Genomic DNA, 26,022 nt, shown 5'->3' with positions numbered 1-26,022 from the left:
CTATTGGGTTTTGTGTGTATGTGTATATATGCACAAGCGCGCACGCGCGCACACTCGCACGATTGAAGCTTTGCCAGTATTACTTTGGAATTTTAATGCCTGATCCAAAGTCCTCTGTAGTCAGCAAGAGATTTTCTGTTAACTTCAATAGTAGCAGGATCGAGCCTCTGTCCTTCCGCATCCAGATTTTTTCATTTATGCCTTATGACTTGTTTATAACAAACTACAGATGGGCTTGAGTCATAAAGTTCGGAGTATTCGGTTTAGAGGTTTTGCTTTGGGCCCATCCCTTTAATGTACTGCTTATTCCAGACCTGCCTTTTAAAAGAAAAATATTGTCAGAATGAAAGTGTATGTGCAATAAACAAACTTCTCATTTCCTTCCCCTTAAGTTTTTTCCTCTTTTGAAGCTGATTTCTTAACTGGACAATTAGTTTTAGGACTGCCATCGAACGCAAACTTGTCATACCTGATTTGCAATCTTTTCTGTTTCAAGTGCTATCAATTATTTTCTAACTAGATGCTCCTGTGGGATCAGCTGTCACTAAGAGCAAATTTGAACACAATGGGTTGCTTCCTATTTCCAAAAGAATCTGAAGATTGTCAAAGCTTGACAGGCAGCTCCAGTTTTAAGATGAAACAGATAAGTTAGGTTTCCCTGTTAGGCGCTTTTGAAGACAAGTAGATAAAGGAAGTATTGTTTCTAAAGAGGGGATGCCATTTATAGTGCAAATTCACTCTTATTAAGAACAAACTGCAGTTGCTTTAAACACACAGTCAAATACATTTACACTGCAAGAGGTAATAAAATACTTACGAGTCTTTGCAAATATTTCCGCAGACCCTGCACTTAGAAATTTGGCTTTCATATTTTTTTTCAGTGAGAGACTAAGTAAACTATTAAAAAAAAATCAGTAGATGGTATAATGTAGCTGTTGTGTAGATCAGATACACAAGGTGTTGATTTTATAACCAGATTCACCAACAGCCAGCTAGAAGTTAAATTTATGTAGCTTTGTTTTTGAAGATGCTTCATATATCGTAAGCCTTGGTAATTACTTCTGTATGTTGCACGTGAAGATCAAGTGCATGTTATTTTAGGCATATCATAAGTGAGACGTGTTACAGCTTTTAGGTCTAAGGTAGCAGCAACTTTACTTTGTGCTGTGCCACTTTTGTTTCGAGGCGGAAAGGTGCTGCTGAATCATTCCTTTGTGCAAAGTAATGTGAGAGTATCATCGAATGTGCACTTTTTAAAAAAAAAAATTATTTGGAGAGATGACACTAGATTAATGGTCCCAAGGTCGGAAGTGTTCCAGTTGTCCACAGGAGAGACTCACTGTGAGTGCTGGAAACACTCATTGCTTACCTCAGCAAAGAGAGCAGTCCTTCCAGTCCTTTTCTGTTTGCAAAGTCAGTCTTGGCCACTTCGTTGGCTATTGGGTGTGTCAACAAAGATACCGTCCAGTGTCATTTTTTGGCTGGGTCTGTTGTGTGTCCTCACCCACTATGAAGAGGGTAAAGAACTTCTCCTTTGCAACACAAGGCAAAAACCGTAATTATTCAGGTGACTGATCAAACACCCAATGACTGCAAGAATTAACCACATGCAAGTATGTCTGCTTTTGTTATAAGTGCCTTGCCGAATGAAAGACTCGATATGGTACACAGGAGGTCCTGAGCTTTCAGGTGCATGTATAAAAACTGTCTGAGAGGGACAGTAGTCGTCTTTGTCCCTCTAAAATCTGAAACAATCATAACAGGAAATACAAAAGGAGAATGTGACCACTTGGGTTTGCCATTTGTAGTCAGTGTGATATCTTAAACTTTAATATTTTGAAAATTTTCAATTAACCCCAACATGAAGGAAGAGAAAATTTCATTCAGAATCATTACAGCTGGGAAAACACCAAGGAATAGTAAATATCCTTAGACAGAGAAGTATTGTACAACCTGAGCATAGCTGCCACCACATTGATGGATTGTCCCCAGAGCAGATCAAAAGGAGGAATTTTGGCCACGAGGGCAATTCATGCGATCTACCAATGGAGAGAAGCAATGTTATTTCCACTTGCAAAATCATAGGGCTCCATTGCCACACTTTCACAATCACCAAATTAGAATCAGGTGTTAATTAGCACTTGTGTTTGGCAAGCTCAGTTTATTGAGAACATTTGCCTTGGTCAGACTTTTGATTATTTTGGCTCTGAAACCTGGTTTACATTGATTTAATCATTAGAATACCCTCTTCTAAGGCTTTCAAATGATGCAATTAAGTGCAAATACCACATCTCCTGCACAGCAACAGGGATCTGAACAGTTATGACAATCCAGTAGACAGCAGTAAGTGCAATTTTTTACTGTTTAACAAGGTCTAATTCTGCAGGAGAGCATGTGTCAAATATTAAAATAATATATCTTTTGCTTGCCCATTACCATCCTTGTACATTGTAATAATTGCATATCTCTGTATCATAGTAGGCGTCTTTACTGAGTTTCTAAATGAAAAATAGAGTATTTATTGTATGGGAACGTGACAGTCTGTATCCAATTTATAACTCCAGTCATAGATAGAGGCTGTGGCACAAATGTAACAACACACACGTCAGCATCTGCGAGAATTACTCACCCATTCTTAAGACATCTATTCATAAGTGAGACATTTAGGTTATTTCCTTTTAGAAGCTGTTCATCTACTTAACCATGTATATTCTTCTACTTTGCAACAGCTTTGTGGCAGTTCAACTATTTCAGAGAACTCATTTACACATTTTTGCCACATGCATTATTGCGCCATTTGGAACAATTTGCTAACAATTTAAAACTACATATTTTAATTAACTTTTTCCATTTCTAATGATCAGTACGAGGGTACAGAAGCAAATCAACAATGATGCTTTATCTGCAATGAAAAAAGCTGCCTTCTGCTGGGTGTAGTAGTAGGTGATAATTTAGTGTAGTCAAGTTTTTGCTATGAGTTGGATCAAACAGCAAACACTGTAGTAAAATTAAGAACATTTTGACTTCTAAAACTAGGCATCCATATATTATTCATTTTTACACTTCACTGATGCTTTTGACTTGGACAGGAAGGGCTTTCGTAACCTTCCTCACCTTGAGTAGTACCTTACTCTACAAGGATTGCCAGAGCTTCCAATAGACCTACTGAGAGAACTGTCCCACCGGAGTTGAGGTGTCAGAATCCAGCACTCTGTTTATAATTTCATTCCCATACGACTGAAGAAAAACACCCTAACAAAAGAAAGTAATCTCTCTAAGGAAGGCTAAATGTTTTGGTTTTTTTTTTTTCCCCTACTCCTTGAATAGCTTTACAATGGTGATTTTTATCAGATGAGTCATCTGCCAGGTTTTATGAATCGGCGCTCATGTTGTGGATCCATTAGGGGTTTGTACTTCTCTCCATGACCATGAAGTTGGAGAGAGTAATGAGGAGGCAGCTGCTTAGATCAAGTGGCAGTGTTGTCCACTCCTAAGCCTGTAGCCAAAATCAACAGTGTGTCTTTACAGTTGATCTAGGGATGTTACAAAAATGGGATGTTTGCACTAATGACTTAGTCAAATACATCTGGAGCCTTTTTCCCTGAAGAAATGAAACTGATGTAATAACACAACACAGTCTCCTTATTATGTAAATCATGAGGCAGAAAGCTGAGGACGTTATTTAAAGAAAACTGAGGAAAGCTGAAGATTTGCTCAAGTAACTTCCCATTTTTACCCCATATGAGATCTTGCAGATGGCAGGAAGGAATAGAAAAAGCAGCAAGCCCCCTAGCTTCCAAACGTGAGACAATTCTCTTCTCACAGTAAGATTTTACGCCACTGAAAACCTGGAGTTTTCTACAACAGAAGCATTTGGACACGTTGTGAGTAAGAAAATCAAGCCAGACTTTATTTACGCATCCGCTATGTTGAAAATAAAGGAATAATGTTGGTTGCCACTTGTGATGGGATTTTGGAGGCATGAATTGGACAAAGTGCTTAAAGACACACTCTGGTTTTGAGCCCAGGAAATCTCTATAGCTTGCAAACAGAAATTTCCTTCTTTTTACACTAACTGAAACTTGGATGCAGTGGGAAAGAATGAACTAGAATGGTTTCTATAATTTTTGGCTAATCATGCAGAATTCATTTTTACTTCATATAAAGTTTGTGGTCAAAGTTTTGGCTTATTTCATTCAAGTCATTTGGGATTGTGATGTATTTTGGAAGATTTTTCTTCCACAATTTGATTTTTCTATGCCATTTGAAATGTACCATCTACATATGAACGTAAAGCTTTATGGGTTGCTGCCTGTAGATGAAGAAAAATGAACCTTCATGCCATTCCCTCAGCACTTAGCAAAGCCAGGCCAATGCCCTGTCACAAAAAAACCCTCAATAGCTTTACTCTTCTAGCACAACAGGATTTTCCTAGATAGATAGAGCAGATCTATGCTTTAGAGCAGACCTGTGACAACATTTTTGAGGGCATGACTCAGACATGAAATTCTCTGGGGAACGCTCACAGGGTTCGCCACACTCTGCTTGACTGTCAAGGCCCATCCTTTCACATTTCATGTTCTGCAGAGGAAGAGGTGTAGCAGGTCTCAGTGCATCAGTGCCTGGTACGCTACTGAAAGAGCTCAAATACTTCAGAGATGAGTTTATATAAGGATTTACATAAATGACAACAGAGAAGAGTTAAAGACTTAGAGGTTTACTATGTGCTCAGATGGTGCAGACATCGCATCATACCGCTCTACAACACTTATTGCCTTACTGAATTTGCAGAGGATGTTCTGTGGCTCATTCACAGTCTTATGGCAAGATTCACTTGCATAAACAGAATGTTTGTGTACTGAAAGGCACCATCACCTCCAGCTATATGGTACTTCCTTTGTAAACCTTATTGCTAGCCTTCGCTCTTAGGGTATTTTAATCTTTTCACCTCTGATGCGCCTGATCCATTTACATAGATCTTTATTCTTGAATGTTTGTGTGGATTGCAATTAAAGTGTAAGTCAAAGAGGGCATTGGGGCTTTCAGATATTATTTTATTTGCTGTAACATAGACCCGGTTAGCAACCTTAATGAAATGATATTCTGCTGAAGACAGCAAAGTCCTTCTTCCCATGGATGCAAAATCCTTTTTCTGCATTGATGGGATCGGGGTTCAAGCAAGAACTTATTATTTCTGAAATATGGAATGCATTTGCTCTTGGAACACATGTCCTTTTTATGCCCCTGGTTCATGAGCTGGTTGCAAAGCTACAAATTTGCTATAAAATTCCTTTTAAGGTGCAGTGCTGCTAGAAATTTGTAGAATAATAGAGATCCTTTCATCCTTTGTATTTAAGCATGCAATTTGCTTTAACAGGATCTGATCAACCATTAAAACCCACTCTGTGTTTTATGTGTTTAACAAAAAACATACTTGCACAAGTAAAATAGACTGCATGCGAGGCTACAATATACCTATTTATGTTTAACATATAACAAGGTCTTGCAGAACTCCTTTCGTCCTGAGGGGCTTAACAGCTCTGTCCCAACGCCACTAGTGGAAGGTGAAGCCCTTTGGAAGGAAAGCTGCAGCACAACTCACAGCTGACGGAACACGTTTGTTTGTTAGGGCATCGGGTTGGCAGTCCCAAAGTGGGGGTTCAACTCCTGCAAGAGGGATGCTCCATCTCAGTGCTTAAGTCATTTAAAGGTATCTGTGATCCTCTCCAGTTATCATCTGTCCTAGAACGCCAGCATTTTGCAACAGGAACTGTTTTCTCAGATAATGGCTAGTCAAGTGATCAGTTGAAGGGGTCTCACTCTCAGCTGAAATGCTTACTGGAGGATGAATCTTAGCCATGAGGGAAGTCTTAAAGTCCAGAAAGTTTTAAAGCTCAGGAGAGGATGCTAGTTTTTCAGAAACGTTTGCGTGGAGTCTGTAATGTTGAATGTCTCTAATGTTGCTAGTGTGACACTGAGAAGAAAGAAGTTCTCGGTGTTCAAGGTTCATCTGAAAGATATGCAAGATGATTGACTAGCTCTCACTTTTAAATTTGATTAGCCATAGAATTACAAGTTTTGCCATTTTTTCAATGAAGAGGCAAATGCAATTTTTCCTGTAGTCCTGTTTGTTTACGTAGATATGCAAAGTTTATTTTCTTGAAGGCATCAAGCAACAAGGGAGAATATTTTGGCTTGTAGTTCAAAGGCTTTCTCACAGGTAGCACTTCGCTCAACAGCTCATTCACTTTGCTTTTCTCAAGATAGTTTTTTTCTGTTGTTTCTTCTGGCTTTCTTTTCAGCTTTTTTTGTCCTTAATTCTCAATTGTTTTCTCTTGCTTTTTTTTTTTTTTGCTTTTTTCCCAAAACCATGAAAAAACAATAGCAACTAAATCTACTCAACCAACCAGTCTATATGTATGGATTGGAGGCCCCATAGTTTGAACTGTCAGATCCTGTGAAGTTAATTACAGAGTACCAGGAGGACATCATAAACATAAGTGTTAGTGGAAAACCAAGAAATTAATGCAAGAGATACTTCAAAGACATTTTCAGACTTGGGAACTAGGAACTGATAACTTATTTGATATCGTGTCCTCTGTATTTCTCTAGGAATTTTGTTTTCCTTGCTGTCATTAACATTCTAGAATGAAAGCATTAAAATGGGTTTTTATTTTGGAAATGCAAAGATCAAAAACCAATTTTTATTTTGAAGATTCTTCTATGTGATGCATTTGCTGTATCAGAGATGAAGGTGAAAATTAAAAAGACTTATCAAAACTGAGAGTTACATTTCGATAACACGTCCATCCTTTTAAGTAATGGATGTTGTTTACTAAAGATTTCATGCATTCTTTCAAGGAAAAGCAGAGTTTAATTATGTTTTGTCTTTGAAATATTTTGTGACCACGAACACCCCAACCTTGCCTAGTATTTCAATGGATATAGCCAGAACTGCAACTCATTCAGTCACTACAATTTTTAAGGTAATAGTAAAAAAACCCGAACTCTTATTTTTTACATGTATATATATATTTAATGCTAAGGATTACATTTGCGTAACTAGTTTTAAGAGAATATTTTACCATGGTTGTCATGAAAAATAGCACATACCATATTTGTCGTCTTGTTCTTTTTCAAAGCCCAAATCTTTTGGCTGACCAAATGATCTCAAGACCTCTAAAATATTCTGTGATCTTTCTAATTGGATACACTGATGTCTGCTGGAAAACAGATGTGATCAACTGCAGTCATCTGTGAAGCTGTAACAAAATGCAGCATGGTTTTCTTTCAGGAAAACTTTATCAGTAACTCTACCTCCTTCCAAGGCATAGATGTAATCCATAAATAAAAGAGTTGCCATTTGATGAGAAGGAGGAAATTCTATCTTAGTCAATGACAGGGAAAGTGAAATGTGGTCACCCAGAGTTCCTGCAATTCAAAGCCAACTCATGCCCACTTTAATTATTGTGATGTATGTTCCCGTTCAACTTTAATAGGACTGCTTGTACAAGTAAAGGATCTCAATTGCAAGGGTCACATTTGCTTCGCTTTTTCATCTCTAGTTTAGAGTTAGGAAACCTGCAGAAAGGACAAGGATCCTTTGAGAGAGCCATCTGTTCATCTGACTCTGCCTCCCCCAGGAAAGATTAGCGCAAAGCCAGGGTGGTCAGTTTGGGTAGACCCCTGGATAGCGACTGAGTCAAAGGGGGAATAGACTGGCCTCGTATTGTCTTAAGAAGCTGTGGGACTCAGAGCCAACGCACAAGGTGTTTTTGGAGAGGACTGGATTAGCGTAAGACTGGATGGCAGAAACCACCAGATACCCACAGGAAGCCAGTGACGCCAGATAGATCAGTTGAGGGGATGACTGCAACAATTGTTACATTTTCATGTGTTTTATTACTTGTAATTTTAGCTTTGATTTCACCACAGGTTTCTCAATCACAATGGAATATTAGAAAGCAAAAATTTCACATAGCAAGGGAAGGGGGAGTCGGGAATACAGATCTACAAAGGCCCGGGAAGTAGATTCATGGTTAAGTTGTGTGTGGGCACTGCAGGATTGGTGAGGATGGAGATTGTGGATGCTAATTATTTTGATTAGTGGAGGATTTGGTAGTTTCAAGAAGTTTAAAGAGTTTTGGTTTTGGTCCAGGCTCTTTAGAGTCTAAATGGCTTGAGATAGTCTGAGGCTTTGGCAACTGGTGATGGAGTTGCACCTGGGCCTCACCTCTGCTTTATATGTAAATGCTGAAGTTATCCACACAAAAGCTATCTTCTGTGTTGACCTCTCTTTGGAAAACATTGTGTTTCAATCAACCGCTCTTTATCGCTGGGCAGGGTGAGGTCTGTCTGGGAGAGCTCAGCCCCACAGCAGTGGGAGGGAGGCCATGCTGGTGACTCCTGTGGGGACCCCTCCCAGGGACGCTGACTTCGGGAACCACCACACTGCCTCTCTTCCCCGGCAGGATTTCAGCCCGTTAAGAGGACCGACCCAGATTGAAAACTCAGACGTCCATAAAACCATTAAGGTAGGTAACATCTTCAGGTATTATTTACCTGTGAGAGAGAGCTAAGGCATGTCTTGCTTTTATGTGAAAATCAAACTCCTGATGCCAGCATGTGGCTTTGGGAGCTGTGATTATAGCCAAGGACCAATAACCTATGTGCTTTTATCTGTTACGTTTTAGTGCAAAGGTCTAGCAGCTATCTAGCATACATAGATACGAAGTTTCAGTACAAATTTATAATTAATTTTATTCACAGTAATGTCAATAATCAAAGCGAAATCAAAGACCAGTGAGAATCTGACCTTAGACTGTCATTTTTAGCCATCAGAAAGCTCATTCAGAACAAATTAAAAATTATAACAATAAATTAATGAAATAATGTTGTATCTTTTCAGAGGACATAGGCTCCCAGTTTCCATGAAAACTGCTCTGCAGCCAGCTGCTTCTGCAGCTGACATTTGCTCATTGAGCCAAATCCATATCTCGGGGCAGACCAGAGGGAATGTGTCTATTCTGGTTCCTGAGAAACAAAGCAGACAAGGGCTATTTCTAGTGGCCTTTCAGGTCCAGTGTGGGTGGCTGAGAACTTTGAATCAAAGTCCTCCCTTTCAAAATTGAACCCAGTGATATGAATTTTGAACAGGGCTCACAGACTTAAACCCAGTAAAAGAGGAAATTGAGACAGTTTGTGACGAAACAAGCAACTTCTCCGCCTCTTGGAATGAGAATATTATTGTCAACAAATGGGAAAAGCAATAAAAAACAAACAAACTCAGAAGAATGAATTTAAATATTAGAGGGCACTAAAATCTAGGAAAAAATGTTTCTTCAAAACATTTTGCTAGACTTCTGATAAACTAGAAAACACAAAAAAAGCTGTCAGCTTGGGCCAACAAACAAAAAAAATGCTGGCAGATGAGTGGAACGCTCGGTCTTTTGTTTTTCTTTGCAAAGTTTTACAATAAAATCCAGCCAGTGTATGTGACTATGATATGGGGGAGGAGGGAAGGCGGGGAAGAAGGTTAAAGGCTTTCAAACCTGGATGCTTAATTGTAGGTCTCTAAATCTGCATTTCTTACACAAATTCTTTTGAGAAGTGCTTATACATCTCAGAACTCCTCCCCAAATCATTTAAGATTGAATTTGTCTTCTTAAGATGATGTGTTTGAATGTTCTTTATTCAGTGAAGGGAAGCATCTAGAAACCTTTTCTTTTTTGAATGGCTTTATTTCTGAATCCTTGCTTACCCTAAACAGGATCTGAAATGGTTTCTCATGAACAGTAGAGGATGAAGGAGTAGAGGGCACACTGTGTTTCTAAAAGGCAGTCTAATGATAAACAGCGATATATATTTTTAATGCTAAAAGTGATATTGTGTTACAATTTTAAAGCATTTTAAAAATATATACAGTCTGCAAAGGAAGAGGGGGAAACCAATAGGTATTTCATTTTTTATCAAAGACTAGCCACTCATAAATTGCTGAACAATGGAAACTGCATGCAGTGGTAGCGCCTGGACTTAGAGTGAACCATAGCATTTCATAAACTTGTAGAGCTAGGCATAAAGTGCTACTATTGGGAGCCTGCCTCACCGAGTATCTGCTCACTTAAACCCCAGGGTAGAGGAGAAATTTTCATGGAGCTTATAGTGATTTATAATGGGAAGCATAGGCTTTTTCATAGACATTGTTCTCAGTGACAGTGTAAAGAAAGAGAGCACTAAATCTCTTCTCATCATAACTAATGATTAAGTCAGCAGCTTTTTTGGCGAATACAGAATGCCCTTCTACAAAAACAAAGTATTCTATTGTGATGTATTACATTTAAAAAACCCATAAGTATCCCATAAGGCTATTGCAATATTTTTAACTAGATCTTCCCTCTTTGTCACCATATTGAAATAAATGGAATGTGTCAGACTGAGTAATGCTCTTTCAATAAGTTTTTAGGAGCTCACTTAGAAGTTTGGCAAAATATAAAGAAACGAGGAAAACTTTCTCAGGATCCTCTATGGCCTGAATGAAAGATCGGTCCATTAAGGAGAAAAGCTTATGCTGATGCTGACACTAATAAATGGGACCGGGAAGGATATTTCTGCTTAGTTTGGGCTACCTTGCTCCAAGTTTGCTGCCTCAAGTTGCCCCGTGAAATAAATCAGCCAGCTGAAGATGATTCATTGCGTTACAAAGTTCCCATCAATATAATAGGGAAATCAGTTTTGTGTGAGTGTTCAAATGTGAACCCACCCTCAACCGTTAGGAGTCAAAGGGCCAGCAGTCGCTGAAAAATTAACTCCCCTGCATCTGCCGTTCAGAACCTGGATTTGAACTACGGTACTAGGAATGCTTCTTCCTTCAGAGGGTATTTCTGTTATTCGGGCTGGATACTGAATTTGCTTTGGCATCATCCATTATTTGGAAGAAAATGCCATGATTTTGTTAGGCTGTTCCTTCACCAAATTTTTAGAAGGTGCACCTTAAGAATTAGATCTAACTTGGATTTTAAGTCTCTCTTTTAGGGAATATAAATACATTCTCTTTTATAAATATGTTCCCTAAGATATGTTATACATTGAAGCACTTAAAAATACCTCCTCAGTGCTCCCTGGAAAAATTTGCAGTAGAATGGCAATGGGAAAGAAACGGGTTTAATCATTTTCCCCTCAGTAATGGTCAGACTTTAGGACTCCATTGATATCCATGTTACAAGGGCTCTTTTTTAATACCGAGTGTCTTTCATTTTTTAGAAAAAACCCCAGATTAATGAGAATCCATTTTCAAGAGATTCTTCTTTTGTGACACGGATCCTACAGTGTGTTCTTATATTAGATAGCTTAAACATTTCTGAAGTGTTTGGAAATCTTGCCTAGTAAGTCCTTTTTACTTCTCTGTAATACAGCCTTTCCTGAGTAGCATGTCTGGGATCCTGGCCACGAGTCACAAAAGTTACGGTTGGGTAAAGTGGGCCCTCTTCGGACTTAAGAATCCTTTGGTTTTCCTTCCCCCCCACCCCTTCTTTGCCTCACAAAGGTTCTAGGCAAGAGTGGGATAGAAGGAAATCCCCTTAGAGCCTAATAATGCTGCTTCTTTCCAGAGGGAGTCACTAGAAAGTAATTTATTTCTTCAGTGTGCAACTGCAGGTACTCATTTGTCAAAGGCTTGTGCATGCTGGTGCTATGGCCTTCGTTATCCCAGGAACAAGGGATGGAGTTTATGGCCCCAAAAGCCTATTCCTACTGCCAGGCTGGCTCTGTTTGTTCCTTCCTTACTGAAACATCACATACAAGTCCACAGGACGTTCAAGGCTATGCTTATAACTGGAATTTGTACAATGTGTATAAGGTATGAAAAGCCACAATTCTGTTGCTTTCCCATATCAGCACCAGGAAGAAGCTACAGGCGAGAGTACTGCTATCAGCTGCATTCCTTCATCTCCTGACCCATGGGCAGCTCTAATTTTCAGACATGTTTTCCTTTCCCCCCTCTGCTTTTCTCTATTGTTATGTCTTTCCCATCAAGGGAATTCACCCTCAAGTTCAGATCACACACGCTTAGGAGATGCGGTGGAGAATCGGCCCTTTGTGAGCGTGTGAAGGATGCTTTCCTTGACCTGTCAGAGAACATATTTTACTTGATGAGAAAGAATGCTGGGCCAAATTCCTCCCTACTGTAAGCAGACTGCTAGAAGCGGACTTATGCTGGGGATGAGCATGGCCTACTTTGGCTGGCAGAAGGCCTCCGAAGCAGATGACACTTACTGTTTGCAATGTATTGGCTGCTTTTACTGCTCTTTTAAGTGATGGTGGGTGTTTATACCAAACAATGCAAATAGGAAGTCATTTGTTTGTGAGGGCCTAATCCTGAAGCCCTTATTTGGTGTTTACTGAAGTTAAATTCAGCCTTTACTCAGATAAACTCCAGTTGAATTCACAAGGAGTTTGCTACAGTGAGGACAAGAAGAGGACTGTGGGAGCGTGCTGCTTGTTTTTGGCCAAAGAACAAAGATACTTTACGTTAAAAACACATACTGAAGAAAATAGAGGCGCACACAATTACTGCCTATATGCATGCGGCACTATACGTGTGCACACGAACACAATTGCACACTAATCAATACATTCATTTCTTATTAGAACATAATTACACATCCCAGGAGGCTGGAACAGAAAAGTCCCATTAACCCCTCATGCCCTTTTCAGCTTTCCTCTGCCTTTCCATCTAACAGACCTCTGTGTCACTCCACTCATTAGCACTTACTGTCTATGACATTGTTACATAAATAAGGATGTCGACCTGTCAGAATGGGTCACCCAATTCAAGGGTGATGATAAATATCTGTCTTTCTGAATTAGGCCAAAGACACCAGAGTACAGGACAGCTACTGTTGATTATTGGATAGTTAATGTATAGAGGACAAAAGGTGCTGAGGCCTGGTCACTTTTTGGATCATTAATATGGATTTAGGCCTATTGTTAAAAAAAAAAAAAAACCACCACACACACACACAAAAAAAACCCTAGGTTAGCAAGAACATGCATAACTTTCAATTTGGGATAGAATTTATAGATGGCGGGTAGATTCACAGTGTTGAAGGTGTGGCCTTTACATAAATTGATGGTGCTTTTAGATAAGCAAATGAAACATTTTGGGATCAGGCTGAAAACAGTTTGTGCTCCCCCATGCTCACAAATGCAATGTAAGTAGAGGGAATGGTGGGTGCCTTTAAATAAGCAGAAATGACTCCAGGCAGGGGAATATGCAGTAAAGCAGCACTCAGGTCAGAAGCTGCTGAGGCGTATCACACGGCTTGCACTGAAAACCATCAGTTATTGCCAAGACTCTGCTGAAACTCTGCTGTATTTTCAAAACATCTTTTTCTACTTAAATAATGAAGAGACTGGAGAGTATCTGTAACCCCAATTAATTCATTTAGCGATTACTATCTTTTTGCCTTAGTGACAGATTATTCCTTGCAGGTAGCACTTAAGTGTGATGCAACACACTGCTTTGATTTTAATAGCAGATAATGTAAAAATATCAAGGCAGTTTGTAGACAGAGGCTCTTGCCATTCCAAATAAGAATGAATTAAGACCCTTTTCCAAAAGACTCAATGCTGTAACTCACTGAGAAAGTTAAGTGCTGGGCAGGAACATCCCTTAGAATTTGTTTATCTAGAAGTCTAATCGCAGCACCCACAACTTTCCCTGAACTGGATGTCCCGCAGGATCAGACTTCCGTATCACTGTCTAGAATTTATTACAATTTGCTCTGACTGGGAGCTCCTGTCTGGCAGGGAGCTAAGTGGCCTGTAAAGAAGTCAGTGTAAGTACAGCATGTCTTCGCAGAGTCTGGCCCCTCAGTCAGTGCTACTCCACTCGTTCCTACCTCTGTGCGTTGCTATATCCTTGACAGCCCTGCCGCTGAGCTGCAAGAGCTGTGGCTACAGCGTTCTGCTAGAGCAAGGCTCTGCCAGACGATGACACCAGCCCATGCGCCAATTCAGTAGCGCAAGGTAGCTGTAATTCCTTCCGTGTCTCCTTCTTCCTAATTTCCTCCACCCTCAGGGAGCAACTGTTGCAAGGAGTATCCCTGTTTTCCTGGCACACTGAGGTATGGAAAGGTTCTGCTAGTTATTGTAGTCAGAAATCTCAGTCTCACTGGTGGTGCCAGACAGCAATCTTTTGAGCACAGGAGAATCAACAAATCAACTCGAGTTTGCTGAGACACTATGCCAGTCCTGAATTGCTGGTTTGAGTGGAGACTGTGAGTTCTGAGGAACATTCACATCTTTATCTGGGTTCAGCTATGCAGATCTGGAAAAAGAAAACGCAGGCTGATCAGAAATAGAGATCCCTGCAGCTCCTGAATTTCCCTTGCTGGGGTAAGACCCTCTGCCAGCCCTTTGGGAAAGCGTATTTGTGTTGAATCAGTGTTGGCACACAGGAAATCTGAGCAGATGTAGTTGTCCTTTGAGCTCTTCCTTTTCATTTGACAAATAAATGGCTCATTAAAAAGGTATGAGGGAGGGAAGGAGCAGGAAGAAACAAGCCAGAATACTGTCCCATAACAGAAAGATTAAAAAAACTGGAAGGAAGGTGCAATCTGCTTACTGGGTAAAGCACCTACCTGCATCTTCACGTTCAAACTCTGGAGTGCGGAGCTGTAGTAACCCCATCCCAGAGGTCTTTGGATTTCAGTGGTAGAGGAAATGTAAGTTTTCAAACCCTCTGTGGTGAAAGTTGGTCTAACGTAGTCGAACGTAGTCCACTGTATCTGCTGCAAATATGGCAAGGGCTTTGCTAGAAATGTAACAATACTCTCATGACACAGGTATTTTTGAGAGTTTTTGGCTGACACATCCATTTCTAGCAGTGTACACCAGCCTCTACAGCTTGACTTAAGGGACAAACTCTGGAGCTGGTCTACGGTGGCAGATTTATATCCTCAGTGAATGGGATCCACAAGGGAATGTCTAATGTATCCTGTACATGAATCGCATATCAGCAAAAGATATCAAAAATATTTAGAAACACGCTGTTCCCAAATTTATTTTTTCCCCATTCAGACTGCAGTCAGACATACCATTTTATTTAACTGCACTAGATTCTACTATTTTGTGATTATTATTGGTAAGATTCATACTCCTCCATGAAATGGATTTTTAGAATTAATTTTCCAGAACAGATTTGTCTGTGCATGAATCTGCAGATGTGTTTCTGCTCGACTACACGATGTTTTCTCTGCAGACTGAAGCCTTTGGGGTCTGAAAGGCGTAGAAAAAAAGACAAGTCGACCTTTTGTATCATCATGACAACTAAAATTTGAAGATGTTTTGATCTGGCATTTCCTCAATGTATTTTCTAATAAGTGTTGGAGGTGATGTTACAGGAAGGAGAAGGTTATTGCATGGCTTGGAAGTGCACAGTGCAGTAAGACTGCTTGCTAATGCCTCTGCTGCTTCAAGACATAGACCTGTCAGTGCAGATATCATCAGACATCCTCAGTGTTGGTACACCTATTCCGTTATAATGTCTGTGGGAAATATGTAAAACCATAATTCAGAAAAATACACTAAATTACGTTATTTCTTTGTATTTGTTTATTTCCTAAATATTTCACAGAACTAGCGTGGCTGTATTAGCTTGATGCCTGTTAGAAACCAGGGGGAACCACATCAAAATATAAGTTAAAAAATGAAAATATATTTCTTTCCTTTTTAAGATTGATTGTAAAAAACCTTGTGCATACACACATGCTACATTTATAAAAATAATTCCTAACACCCTCTAAAAAAGTCTAATCATAATATCTCAAATATGTGGCCAATATATATGGGATTATTTTGCAGCAGAGGGTTAAGCATATTGCTGGCAAAGAACTCCAGGACACGATGATATAAATTCACAGAAATAGTGCTTGCTAATGCAGTAAATGACGACAGCTGCTGTAACTGCTGAACTAAAAGGGAGCTCTATCCAAGAATAATGAATATTTCCCATTGCATTTCAGAAGTGCATGCTTTGCACATGTGAGTTTGGGTCATAACTCAGTCAGCCCTATGTATCCCTCTGTTTACCGCACGGTAACATTTAGATGAATTAATTAAAGGTCCAAAGTTAATCGTGCACGTATTCAGAGTGAGAGTTCCAGCCAGACAGCCCCTGGTAGCCGAGTTCTCGGTGCAGTCACGGGCCAGGTACTGCCTGGTCAGTGCAGAGTCCCTTGCAACGCCTGGCTCGCCCCAGCCCGCTGAAGGCAATGGCACTCTTGCCGTAAACTGCCAGGGCAAGAAAGCCATTCGGCTTCCTACTGCAGCCCGGTAATGATCTGCCCGTTTGTGCCGGTGGTTTTTGTGCTGTGACTACCTTTCCAACAGGAACTGGACTGAGATCACTGGCTTATTCCAGTCTAGCCACTGAAGGGCTGCCTGTTTATTAAAACCATACTCTGTGAAATGCATCTTTGTCCATGAAATGGCATGGCCATTACATAAGAAGTTTGTGATTTATAGTCGTCAGATAGTGTGTTTACAGTCGGCAAAGCAGTAGGCCTTGAGGGATCAGGATTTGTTAGCCCAAGGCTGTTCTTCTCCAGGTGCTTTCATGGTTGCTTGCTTCATTGAAACATAGCAATCGGTGGGACTTAGCTTCTTGAAGAGTAAACAGCGCTATTTTTACCATTGGATGAGGCAAACTCAAACCAGCAGCTATAGCGTAAAACTTATCAGAAGCATCTGAAGCTCCTGCACACCTGTCAGGGTGACGTGGGAGGCTACCTGGGTTATCTCTAGAGCTCTGGTATTGGTAGCAGTCTAGCTGTGGTAGGATGGAGCACCATGAACATTAATTTACCCAGCTGAGAAGTGCTTGAGGCTGTGGTTCCACAAACATTTTTTTCTGTGGCAATTTTGGCTCCGGTAGGTCATGCTGCCACCACCCAGGGCCATTTGCGGCAGTCCCTACCCCACCACGGAGGGGTGGCAGGAGCATGGGAGCAGGCAGCAGTGAGCTGGAGTGGGCACTGCCTGCTGACGCTGACTCTGTGTCCTGGAGAAACATGTGTGTAACCACAACATGAGGGGCAGGATGAATAAGCTTATGTGGAAGTCTGCGACTAAATCATTCTGGAAAATTGGCTCTAGGCTCTTTTGAAAACGTTACCCATTGCTAGTAGGGACTAGATGTCTTAAAGAAAAGGCAAAAGGCCATTTAGTCTATTCCTTTAAGTGCATAGTGTCATGTGTAAAAGAAATCACCAGCACAGCTGCCGTTAACTGGAAGATATGAGCTTTGTCAGCAGGTAATTGACGGCCATAAAGATTGCACTGCCCTCTCCAAAGTGGTTCCTGGTGTTAATCTAATCAGTGCCAAGTACAGTAGCCATTGATCTGTGCCAAGAACTTCTCTCTTCTATTACCTGGGTTAAGCCTGTTCCCTGGATGCAAAAGTAATGTTTCATAAGTTTTGAAGCCAAAACAAAATACAAAAAAGTTGGTGTCTGTTATGCGGAGTTAGGAAAGAGGTCTGTTGTGTCTGTTGTATCAGTTTATCTGAAAATTCCGGCGGTGAAATGTTCCTTGCTCGTTTGTGTTGTCAAAGGGTGTGTGCGATGTCTGAGAGCAGCAAATGAAGCTAAATTCCTGGGAGTAAATTATCCACCATGAATTACTCAACAGCTCCATACCAATCAAGTTACAAATATTAGTATATATTGGCATGCATGTTACCAGTGTGGCATCAGCTGACGTTGCTAAGGTGCGATGCCATAAATTGCCTAAATGACTCCGTGTACCATTACACGGTAAGTGTGCAAAACCCCCTCTGCCTCCTACAGGTACCCACGCAGCCCCATGCATTATGGCTTGAAAGCATTCCTTTGCAAGTTTGCCCCTAAGTGGTATGATGCAAAGACTTCTTCCACTAAACCCTGGAAATTAGGTATGGAAGAAAGCAAAGACCTCCTGCCTCCTACAATCAGTTTGGCAAAGACAGGTGACAAGAGGCTGATACTTCTTAGCCTTTTTGCAGTACTGAATCTGCCATTCATCATGGTCCCTCTGACAAGAAGGTTATTTGTCCTCCTGGCTGACCTAATGCCAGGACCACACCAGCAAGTGTGTCTTCAGCACGTATGGCCGTGCACAGCGGTGGATATCCTGGCTGGCCTTGAACAGGGCCAGCAATGTCAGTCAGGATTTAGTTCACAAGGTCTCTTTTACCAAAAATAGCAAGCCAAACTGTTGACAGAGGGATGCTGAAGCCTTTGCAATGCCTGCAGCCAAGCATGCCCCATGCTGTGATCTCATCGGATGTCATGTCCTAACTGAGTACTTCACGGAGGGCTTTTATAGTGTGTATGGGAGGCACTGTTGGTGAATAAGTGGCATGCTTTCTTCTGAATCTGGCTTAAACTCAGTCTTAGTGGACACTGTAGATGCCTACTCTAGTAGCAGGCTTGCCATCAAGCTCTTCTGTTGCGGTGGCCATTTTTCCATCATTTTTGCAGAAGTGCATGTAATAATGTGATTAGTAACTACGCTTCTTATGGTAGTGGAAGCAGACAAGTGCTGCAGGGTGGATCTCACATCTAACCGTACAGGACAGGTGTGCAGTCAGGAAACAGAGGGACATGGTGTTCCCCGGAGTCAGGCAGTCCCTGGTTTTGGATGGGAGTATGGGAAGCGTGAGCTGAAAGGGGTAAAGACCATGAGAGAAGAAAGTAGGAGCAACAGGCATGTCCTGAAGCTGCGGTGGAGACAGCGTGAAGACAGAATGACTGATTCTCACTGTAGACAATGTGTGTGATAGAAGCAAAGCAGATCAGAGATTAGAAAATAAGCAAAAACAGAATCTGAGAAATTACCCTTTTCCAGGCTATAGAGCCAAGTTCACATTCTTTCAGGACCTGATTCCATTTACATTGATGAGAGGAGAAAATACCTGCTCGCACTGAAATATGTGATTTCCATTGCTGAATTACAGTTTTATGCACTCAAACATATGGCCCATGTCCCCCTGACCCCACCAGGAACACAGTTCTGTCATAGCTGGCTTGCCATGTTGGGTTGGCGGGATTTCCAGATTTGAGATAGAAAGTTTCTGCTCCATGACCCCACCTTTTTGCAGCCTTTCTGGTATGTACAGAAGGGCATCCTCTCCCAACGCTCACGGCACATCACTGAAGTTCTCGCTAACGTAACAAAAAGCAGATTGGCCCCTTAGACTTCGGTTTGTCCACGTTAGTTTTGATGGATACAGCATGCACCGTAGCCAGCAGGTAGGATGCACAGACTTGCAGATTGCGCACGTTCGTTGCTTACATGGGCTTGTATCCTATTGTCTGAACTTGGCTAAACAGCAGCATTTTAGATTTAGTTTAACTGTCAGTAACACCTTTAACTCAACTCTTTTATAATAGAGTGGTGTACAGCTCCATCCATTAGCATCCTTCTGAATTACCATCGAAATTTTTGAAACAAAAGACATTTTTAAAATAAGTGAAGAATCATACCCAATTATTAAAAAAATAGCATAATTAATTCCAACTTTATGAATTTTTTGCTCGAATTTTGGTATACTTCCTGTGTAGACCCAGAAATGTACACATACATGTGCACACACACAGAGGCACAGATTTATATATATACGTGTGTGTGTGTAAATATACAGATACACATGCGCGTGTTCCATGTATATATGTATTTATGTTTGCCTGGAACGTATATGAAATGCCAGCGTGTCTGTAGAATGTTCTCTAAGATGTTTTGGAGTTCACCAGTGATGTGTCATTATTGATGAGTTATTTGTATTACAGAAGTGCCTACAGAACCTAGCCAAAACGGGGATCAGATTGTGTTAAGCAGTCTTCAAATGGTTCCTGCTTTGATGCAAAAGCTTCAGAGAGGAGGTGAAGAGGAAGAAAGATGTAAGCACTACAAAGCAGACGAGTAGTTTAGCTGGAAATGAATTTTGCTGTCCTCTCTAATACCTTTCGATTCTCACTGGCTTCATGCATTGCAATATGATGAATCATGTATCTGCAGCAGAATTTGTCTGAATGAACGCTATCACAGATTGCTCTGATGCTCAGTCCTGCACGGCTCCCAGCACTTGATGGCAGCCTTCAGAAACTCCTCCTGCTCTAACGGATTTCAGAGTCCTGACACTGAATTTACTCTGCTCGTGCTGTGATCAGACCTTGCTAGGATCATGCTTTGCCCTCAGCACTCAGTCCAAGGTCCCTCTGAAGTTCCAGAGATGTGAGTTGCGGTTTATTCCCATTATTCCTCATTTTCACATGCTTGTTCACATCCAGGTTCCGGAAGAAGCTTCAAGAGGAAGTGCCAGAATCTTATTAGGGAAAGTTTGTTGTGCTTTTACTCCCCGAGGAGGCCTGGCGGGATTATAAAGATAGCAGCATGCTCCTGGAGAAGGCTGAGAGGTGAAGGAAGCAGACAAGATGGAAAAGTTAATAGGAAGAAGGAAAAGTGTAAAAGAGGTACAGTGCATGGGAACGAAAAGAGAAAGGAAATGACTGATGAGGGAGAATGTGAGTCTTCTCTGGTTCGCAGTGTTACGATGTCACTGTGTGCATTTGTCACATCGTTTAACAGTGACCTGCAAATGATTATTTTTATTGCATTTATGCTTTTCATCGCTTCTTGATGATTTACAGTGAAAGCTTGAAAGAGTTCACAGCTTGATTTTTTTTAATATACGCGTTGTTGTTCTGTATCTCCAGCTTTTTGTATACATAAAATTCTTGCCAGCACAACTAAATTAGTTTAGACTGATTTTGATACGTCAATGTACAATCCGTCTCCTACAGGCACCCAAACCCTCATCAGCATCTGGGGGACACACTTCGCTTGGTGCAGTCGTTTCAATGGTTCTAGTTTCTGTCCATAAGAAATGTTCAAACTGGCAAAGCTTTTTGCTGGCAGACAGGCTTTCAAAATGTCAGGAAGATAGAGATGAGGGAAGGGGGAGAGAGTGGAATTTTACAGGCAATACTTGCATGTGCTAAATAAAAAATGGGGAAGGATTTATTTCGCTGCCTCAATTCCCTTTGCAGTTCACCTTTAAAGGAAAATATTTTTTTAATGCACATGTATTAAATGTGCTCATGTTCCGTTATGATTGTTGTTTAATGAATAGGATATTCATTACCTTTAAGCATATTGAACTCACAGAAACAGCTGGAAAAATATTATAAGCATTCATTATACACAAGTGAAGAAACAAGCATGTATATGTATGTGTGTGTGTGTATGTGCACATGTATATTAAACACCACAGAGCATATTATCTGGGAGAGGGCCGTCACAAGGACATGGATGACATGCATGCATGATGGATTTAAAATAACGGAGTAAGAGGTGAAAATAAATCCAAAGATCCAACAGAAACAGAAGAGGAGAGAGGGAACGAACTGAGAGGAAGTTATGCTAAAAACTGGCTTTATTCCATATTAGTTAATTCAGATTTCCAGATTATGAAAACCAATTTTGTTATTTCTTTTTTTGCTCTTTCATTGAAAACAGATACACCCCAATTCAAGGAGATGTCTTAATGCTAACTTTAAGCATGGAAGTAACCCCAGTGAAGTTGTTTTACTGAGTATTCAGAAAAGCCACAATTAATACAGACATTCACCGTGGTTAAAAAGATCGACAGCTTCTTGGTTAGTGGAGAGGGGAAAATAGCTATTACATTTATATATATTTAATTATATATGTGAAGAAGAGGAAGCTTCTAGCAATACACGTGACTGAGAAGCTTAAAATTGCAGAAGAAGAAGAAGGGAAACATAAGGAGAGCAGGCAGATCTGTATCCACCAGGCTCATTTTTTTAATATATTAAGAAGAAAATCTGAACAATACTAACTTTTTTCACTATCTTATGATAGTGGAACAAAAAGGTAAAAGGGATAGGGCTGGCTTTATTTTGGAAAAAATCCATATCATGTAACGAGTATAGGGATCATTAAATATTTTCCTTTCCAACGGTAACTTTAATAAGTTCCAACAGGACCTTATTAAATACAAACTACTGAAATCAGAGTTAAGATCAAAATATCCATATATCTGTACCCAGGAATTTTAAAGGAGCTCAGTGGTTTTCTGGAGTGCTCGTGCATGCCGAGCATGAGCTTCCAGAAACACTAAGCAGCAGATACCATCTCTGAAAAGGAAGCTGTCAAACAGGGATGTAAAAGGTGTGTTGCTTCTGCATTTCTCTAGAATAACATAGTGAAGATCAAGGTGGGTTCTATGTTGCTGCAAATTTTGAAATCAGAGTATAGATGTTCTACAATATACACGCTAGTACGAGTAGGAGTCTTTATGTTATATTGGGAGTAGAACTATGGGATAAATGTATACGCATTTATGTCTAACTTTCTGTTCTCAAAACCTGACTACGTGAGGTGGCTTTGTACTCAATATGCTGAACTTCATATGTCCTAACATGTATTGTTAAACATGTACATTAAACATGTATTTCTTTATGCCTTGCACCGCGAAGCCAAGATCCTAACTGAGGGCTTTCGCCGCACCTCCAGCAGCACACCCCATGACAGGCTGTAACTTGAGCTGAAGTCTCCCTTGTAAATTTTGTCTTGGATGAGCCAAATGCAATCTCCTGTGTGAACCTATAAAATTAAACATATCATCTTTGACCTAAACCAATACAAGCTCAGTAATGAGAACCAATGTGGCAATCTGTATCATGGTGGAACAGATGCTGGGTGCTCATTTCTTTTGTTCCCGGTTTTGATGCAACACTAATGTATCTATTATTTTATTAAAAAACCAGGTACCACGAAAACTAATGGTCTGTGAAGCACTTGCTGATGGCTCATAGAGAACTGATTAGCAAGCAGTATTTTTTACATGTACACGCCATATTACTTTATTATCTCGATAGCTTCTAATTTTTAAGTAACTGTCCTTATTCTGGCAACAGCACGTGAGAGGTTTTGATACAGTAGATGAGGGATCCTGATAGCAGGTTTCTTACTGGAGATAATTAGCCAAACCTTCTTGAGCCCCAGAGATCACCATTTGTAATGAATAATCAAAAGGCTGTTGCATCCAAAGGATGCCATGCTTGAGCTTATGTGGAATATCAAAGCCGAGACTGATACTGGGACTGGTCTTTATGTACCAGTGCAGGCAGCTACCAAGAGAAAACCCTTTAATTGCTCTTTTATTTTTTCTCAACTGCACCGTGACTTATTCATGCTAACAATCATGATATGTAGATCACTGATATTCCTTCCTTGCAAACTTCGGTGAAGCTGAAGGTATTAACACTTGGTCAGACCTTCAGGAGCTAAAATATTTTTCTCCTTTGTGTTAAAAGGGACATAAGTGAGCCAAAAGCTGATGGTATCTTTATTCTTTGGTCCTTCCCAAAATCTGATAATCTAAACAGGGAATAATTAATGTTTCTCAACTTCCTTGAATGAAACAGTATTGATTTATAAGCTGCTGAAATATAAAAGTATTTTACAGAGACATCAGAAAAATAGGGATCAGACTGCAGGTAGAGACCTATATAACATGGATGTTTTTTGGTTTAATTGCATGAATTAAGGTTTCTAAATAGGCTTCTGTTATCTTCTGGAGAAAAGAGAAATAAAAGCAAAAAATACTATTACAGGGAGATAAATTTATAGGAGCAACAGCAGAGAAAATAAATATTGTCATTAATTTAGTGGCATCTTCATTGATTACATGAATTTGGGTTCAGAACAGAATGTTTATAAAGTTAAAGCTTTTCCTTTTTATCTGCACTGTCAGATTGGCACTCGGTTGCCAGGTAAATTAAATAGCTGTCAAAAAAGCTTCCTGTGGATGTAGGCAGCTCACTGCAAGTTGATTCTTAAGTTTTTTCAGAACCTATTGTCTGTCAAAAGCCCCTAGGAGTTAAAAAAACCCACAACAAACCCCAAGATTCAGTATAAGAATTACAGTTGGCTGTTTGGGCCTCTAATTGCCTAGTGTCCTTGGCAAGAACAAACACAGAGCCATATCATTTGATATCTTGAACCATAACCTGCAATAATCCATACTCTTTAATCCTTCATATAGCTGTTGCTATGTCATCACAATTTATTTTAAAATGGTATTCTTTAGTACTAATCTCATTCCTAATCATTCATATTACTGTTAGCATTAGAGTGAATTAGGGCATTATTTGCCTAATATGTGCCATATGTGACACTTAAGTACTTGTAAGTAATTGCGTATCAGAGAAGTCAGCGTTAAATGTGAATGGCACATACAGTATGAAAAATGGAAGAGACCAATATTAAACTTTTAATAGAAATAACTTCAGCAAAACTTTCCCACAGGCAACAGAACTCTGATATTTTTAGCTGGTTGAGGCCAATGTATGTTAAGAATAGCATTTCACTGCAGTGGGAAAATACACAATTTCTATTATGGGGCAGTCAGAATAACAACATACTGATGATACACTGGTATAAAATATGTAATTATCTAGCATGCAAAAGAATAAATCACATAAACTGTTTACAGTAGGAATTGTGAAAGGACAATGACACATTGTCGTCTTCTTTGTGTAGCAAGGATAAAGTTTGGCTCCTAAAATTGCAAAATCTAATTCATGGTGTTTATGTGATGCTTCCTGCAAGAAGAGTCTGATAAGACCAGAATAGAATTTATTTCTAATAAATTAGGTTAGATATTAGCTTGGTTAAAATGGAAGATAGAAATGGATAAAATTAGAAAGATGTTAGCTTGGATAACATCTTGTATTTCTTCACGTTGTGCCATTAGACTAAAATTATACAGAATAGTCCTCCTTTCCCCTGCAGCTGCAACTAACTGCAATTTTGCTTCTAGAACCATTACTGTACTGTAATTCATAGGGTGCAACATTCATAATCATGCCAGAAGTGAAGTCAGACTCCTTGAGCGGTATACATGGAGCGATTAGTCTTATTACAGAACTACTAGTCCATCATATTAATAATTATTAATAATGCAGAGAACAAAGGCGTTGTGTGACCTCATCTATCATTATAGATAAAAATAGTTTTAATTGATAAGCCCCGTCTGTTCTGTGTGCTATTATGGTGTCACTGTAAGTTGTAAAAATAGGGTGAAATCAATATTTTTTATCTATTCGCCTTGGTAGCAAAGAAGGACCTAAGCTTCAGGATTAGTGGTTAGATACGAGGAGGATTTCTTTCTTTGTGATACAAATCTGTATTAATTGATTTTTCTTGATGTGGATTAATTGCAGCTCTTTATTAGGAATAATATCACAAATAAACTATAGGCAAGTATAGATTGCTAAGCCTAGATTTCAACTGAATGAGGCTAATCAATATCTAAGTCTGTAATTTACAGCAATTCATTAAGGCCTCAGGAAAAGCTAAACAATATATGTGAGAAATGTCTCATCTGGAGCCTTAAAGGAGTTTCTCCCTAAACAGAATAAATACATTTGTAATATATAATTATTGCAGATTAAGCTTGCTCAAATGCTTTTCATTTGCCAGCTACTAGGCTCAGGGTGTGGAGGAACACCTCTGCAGCTCAGGCGGTGGTAGCACCATCCTGATGGGCCAGAGCCCCTCGCCACGTTTATCATCAGGCTCTCAATTCAGGAGAGGAGGACAGCTGTCCTACATCTCAATGCCGCAAGTTTCTCTTCACCTTTTTGGTATATATTCTCATTCTAAGGAAGCGTAATGTGTTGTATACTCACTGTGGTTTCTGACGGCCTACGCCAGACAAGTAGACTTCAGTTTTGGCCAAGACATTTAAGCACAGATGATGGCCACCAAGCACAGCCCACAAGCAACTGCCGTGCCAACAGGTAGGGAGGAGTGTTTCCCATGGGCACGCCAATCTCTGGTCCCAGCCTGAAGGATTGCCCAGCCAGGACCCCTCTGTGCCCCGCTGGCCATGCCTTCTGCTGGGGGGTCACTCACTGCCTTCAGGTGCCAGTTCTTTGCCATCCCCCCTGTACC

At 40.1% G+C, this 26,022-nt stretch overlaps 1 long non-coding RNA gene across 3 annotated transcripts in view; it reads left to right on the top strand.

The window, feature by feature from the left end:
* The window catches only part of LOC129207494 (uncharacterized), a 200,673-nt gene that overhangs the window by 160,839 nt on the left and 13,812 nt on the right, over positions 1-26,022 (top strand). For all 3 annotated transcript variants that reach the window (XR_008577458.1, XR_008577457.1, XR_008577456.1), the window contains exon 5: positions 8,344-8,534. This is a non-coding gene — a long non-coding RNA (uncharacterized LOC129207494). The remainder of the gene's footprint in view (positions 1-8,343; positions 8,535-26,022) is intronic.

Source organism: Grus americana, chromosome 5 (assembly GCF_028858705.1).
Source record: "Grus americana isolate bGruAme1 chromosome 5, bGruAme1.mat, whole genome shotgun sequence".
NCBI classification, from domain to species: domain Eukaryota; kingdom Metazoa; phylum Chordata; class Aves; order Gruiformes; family Gruidae; genus Grus; species Grus americana.
The sequence above is the reverse complement of the archived record's forward strand: the minus strand, read 5'-3'. Positions and strand labels throughout refer to the sequence as shown.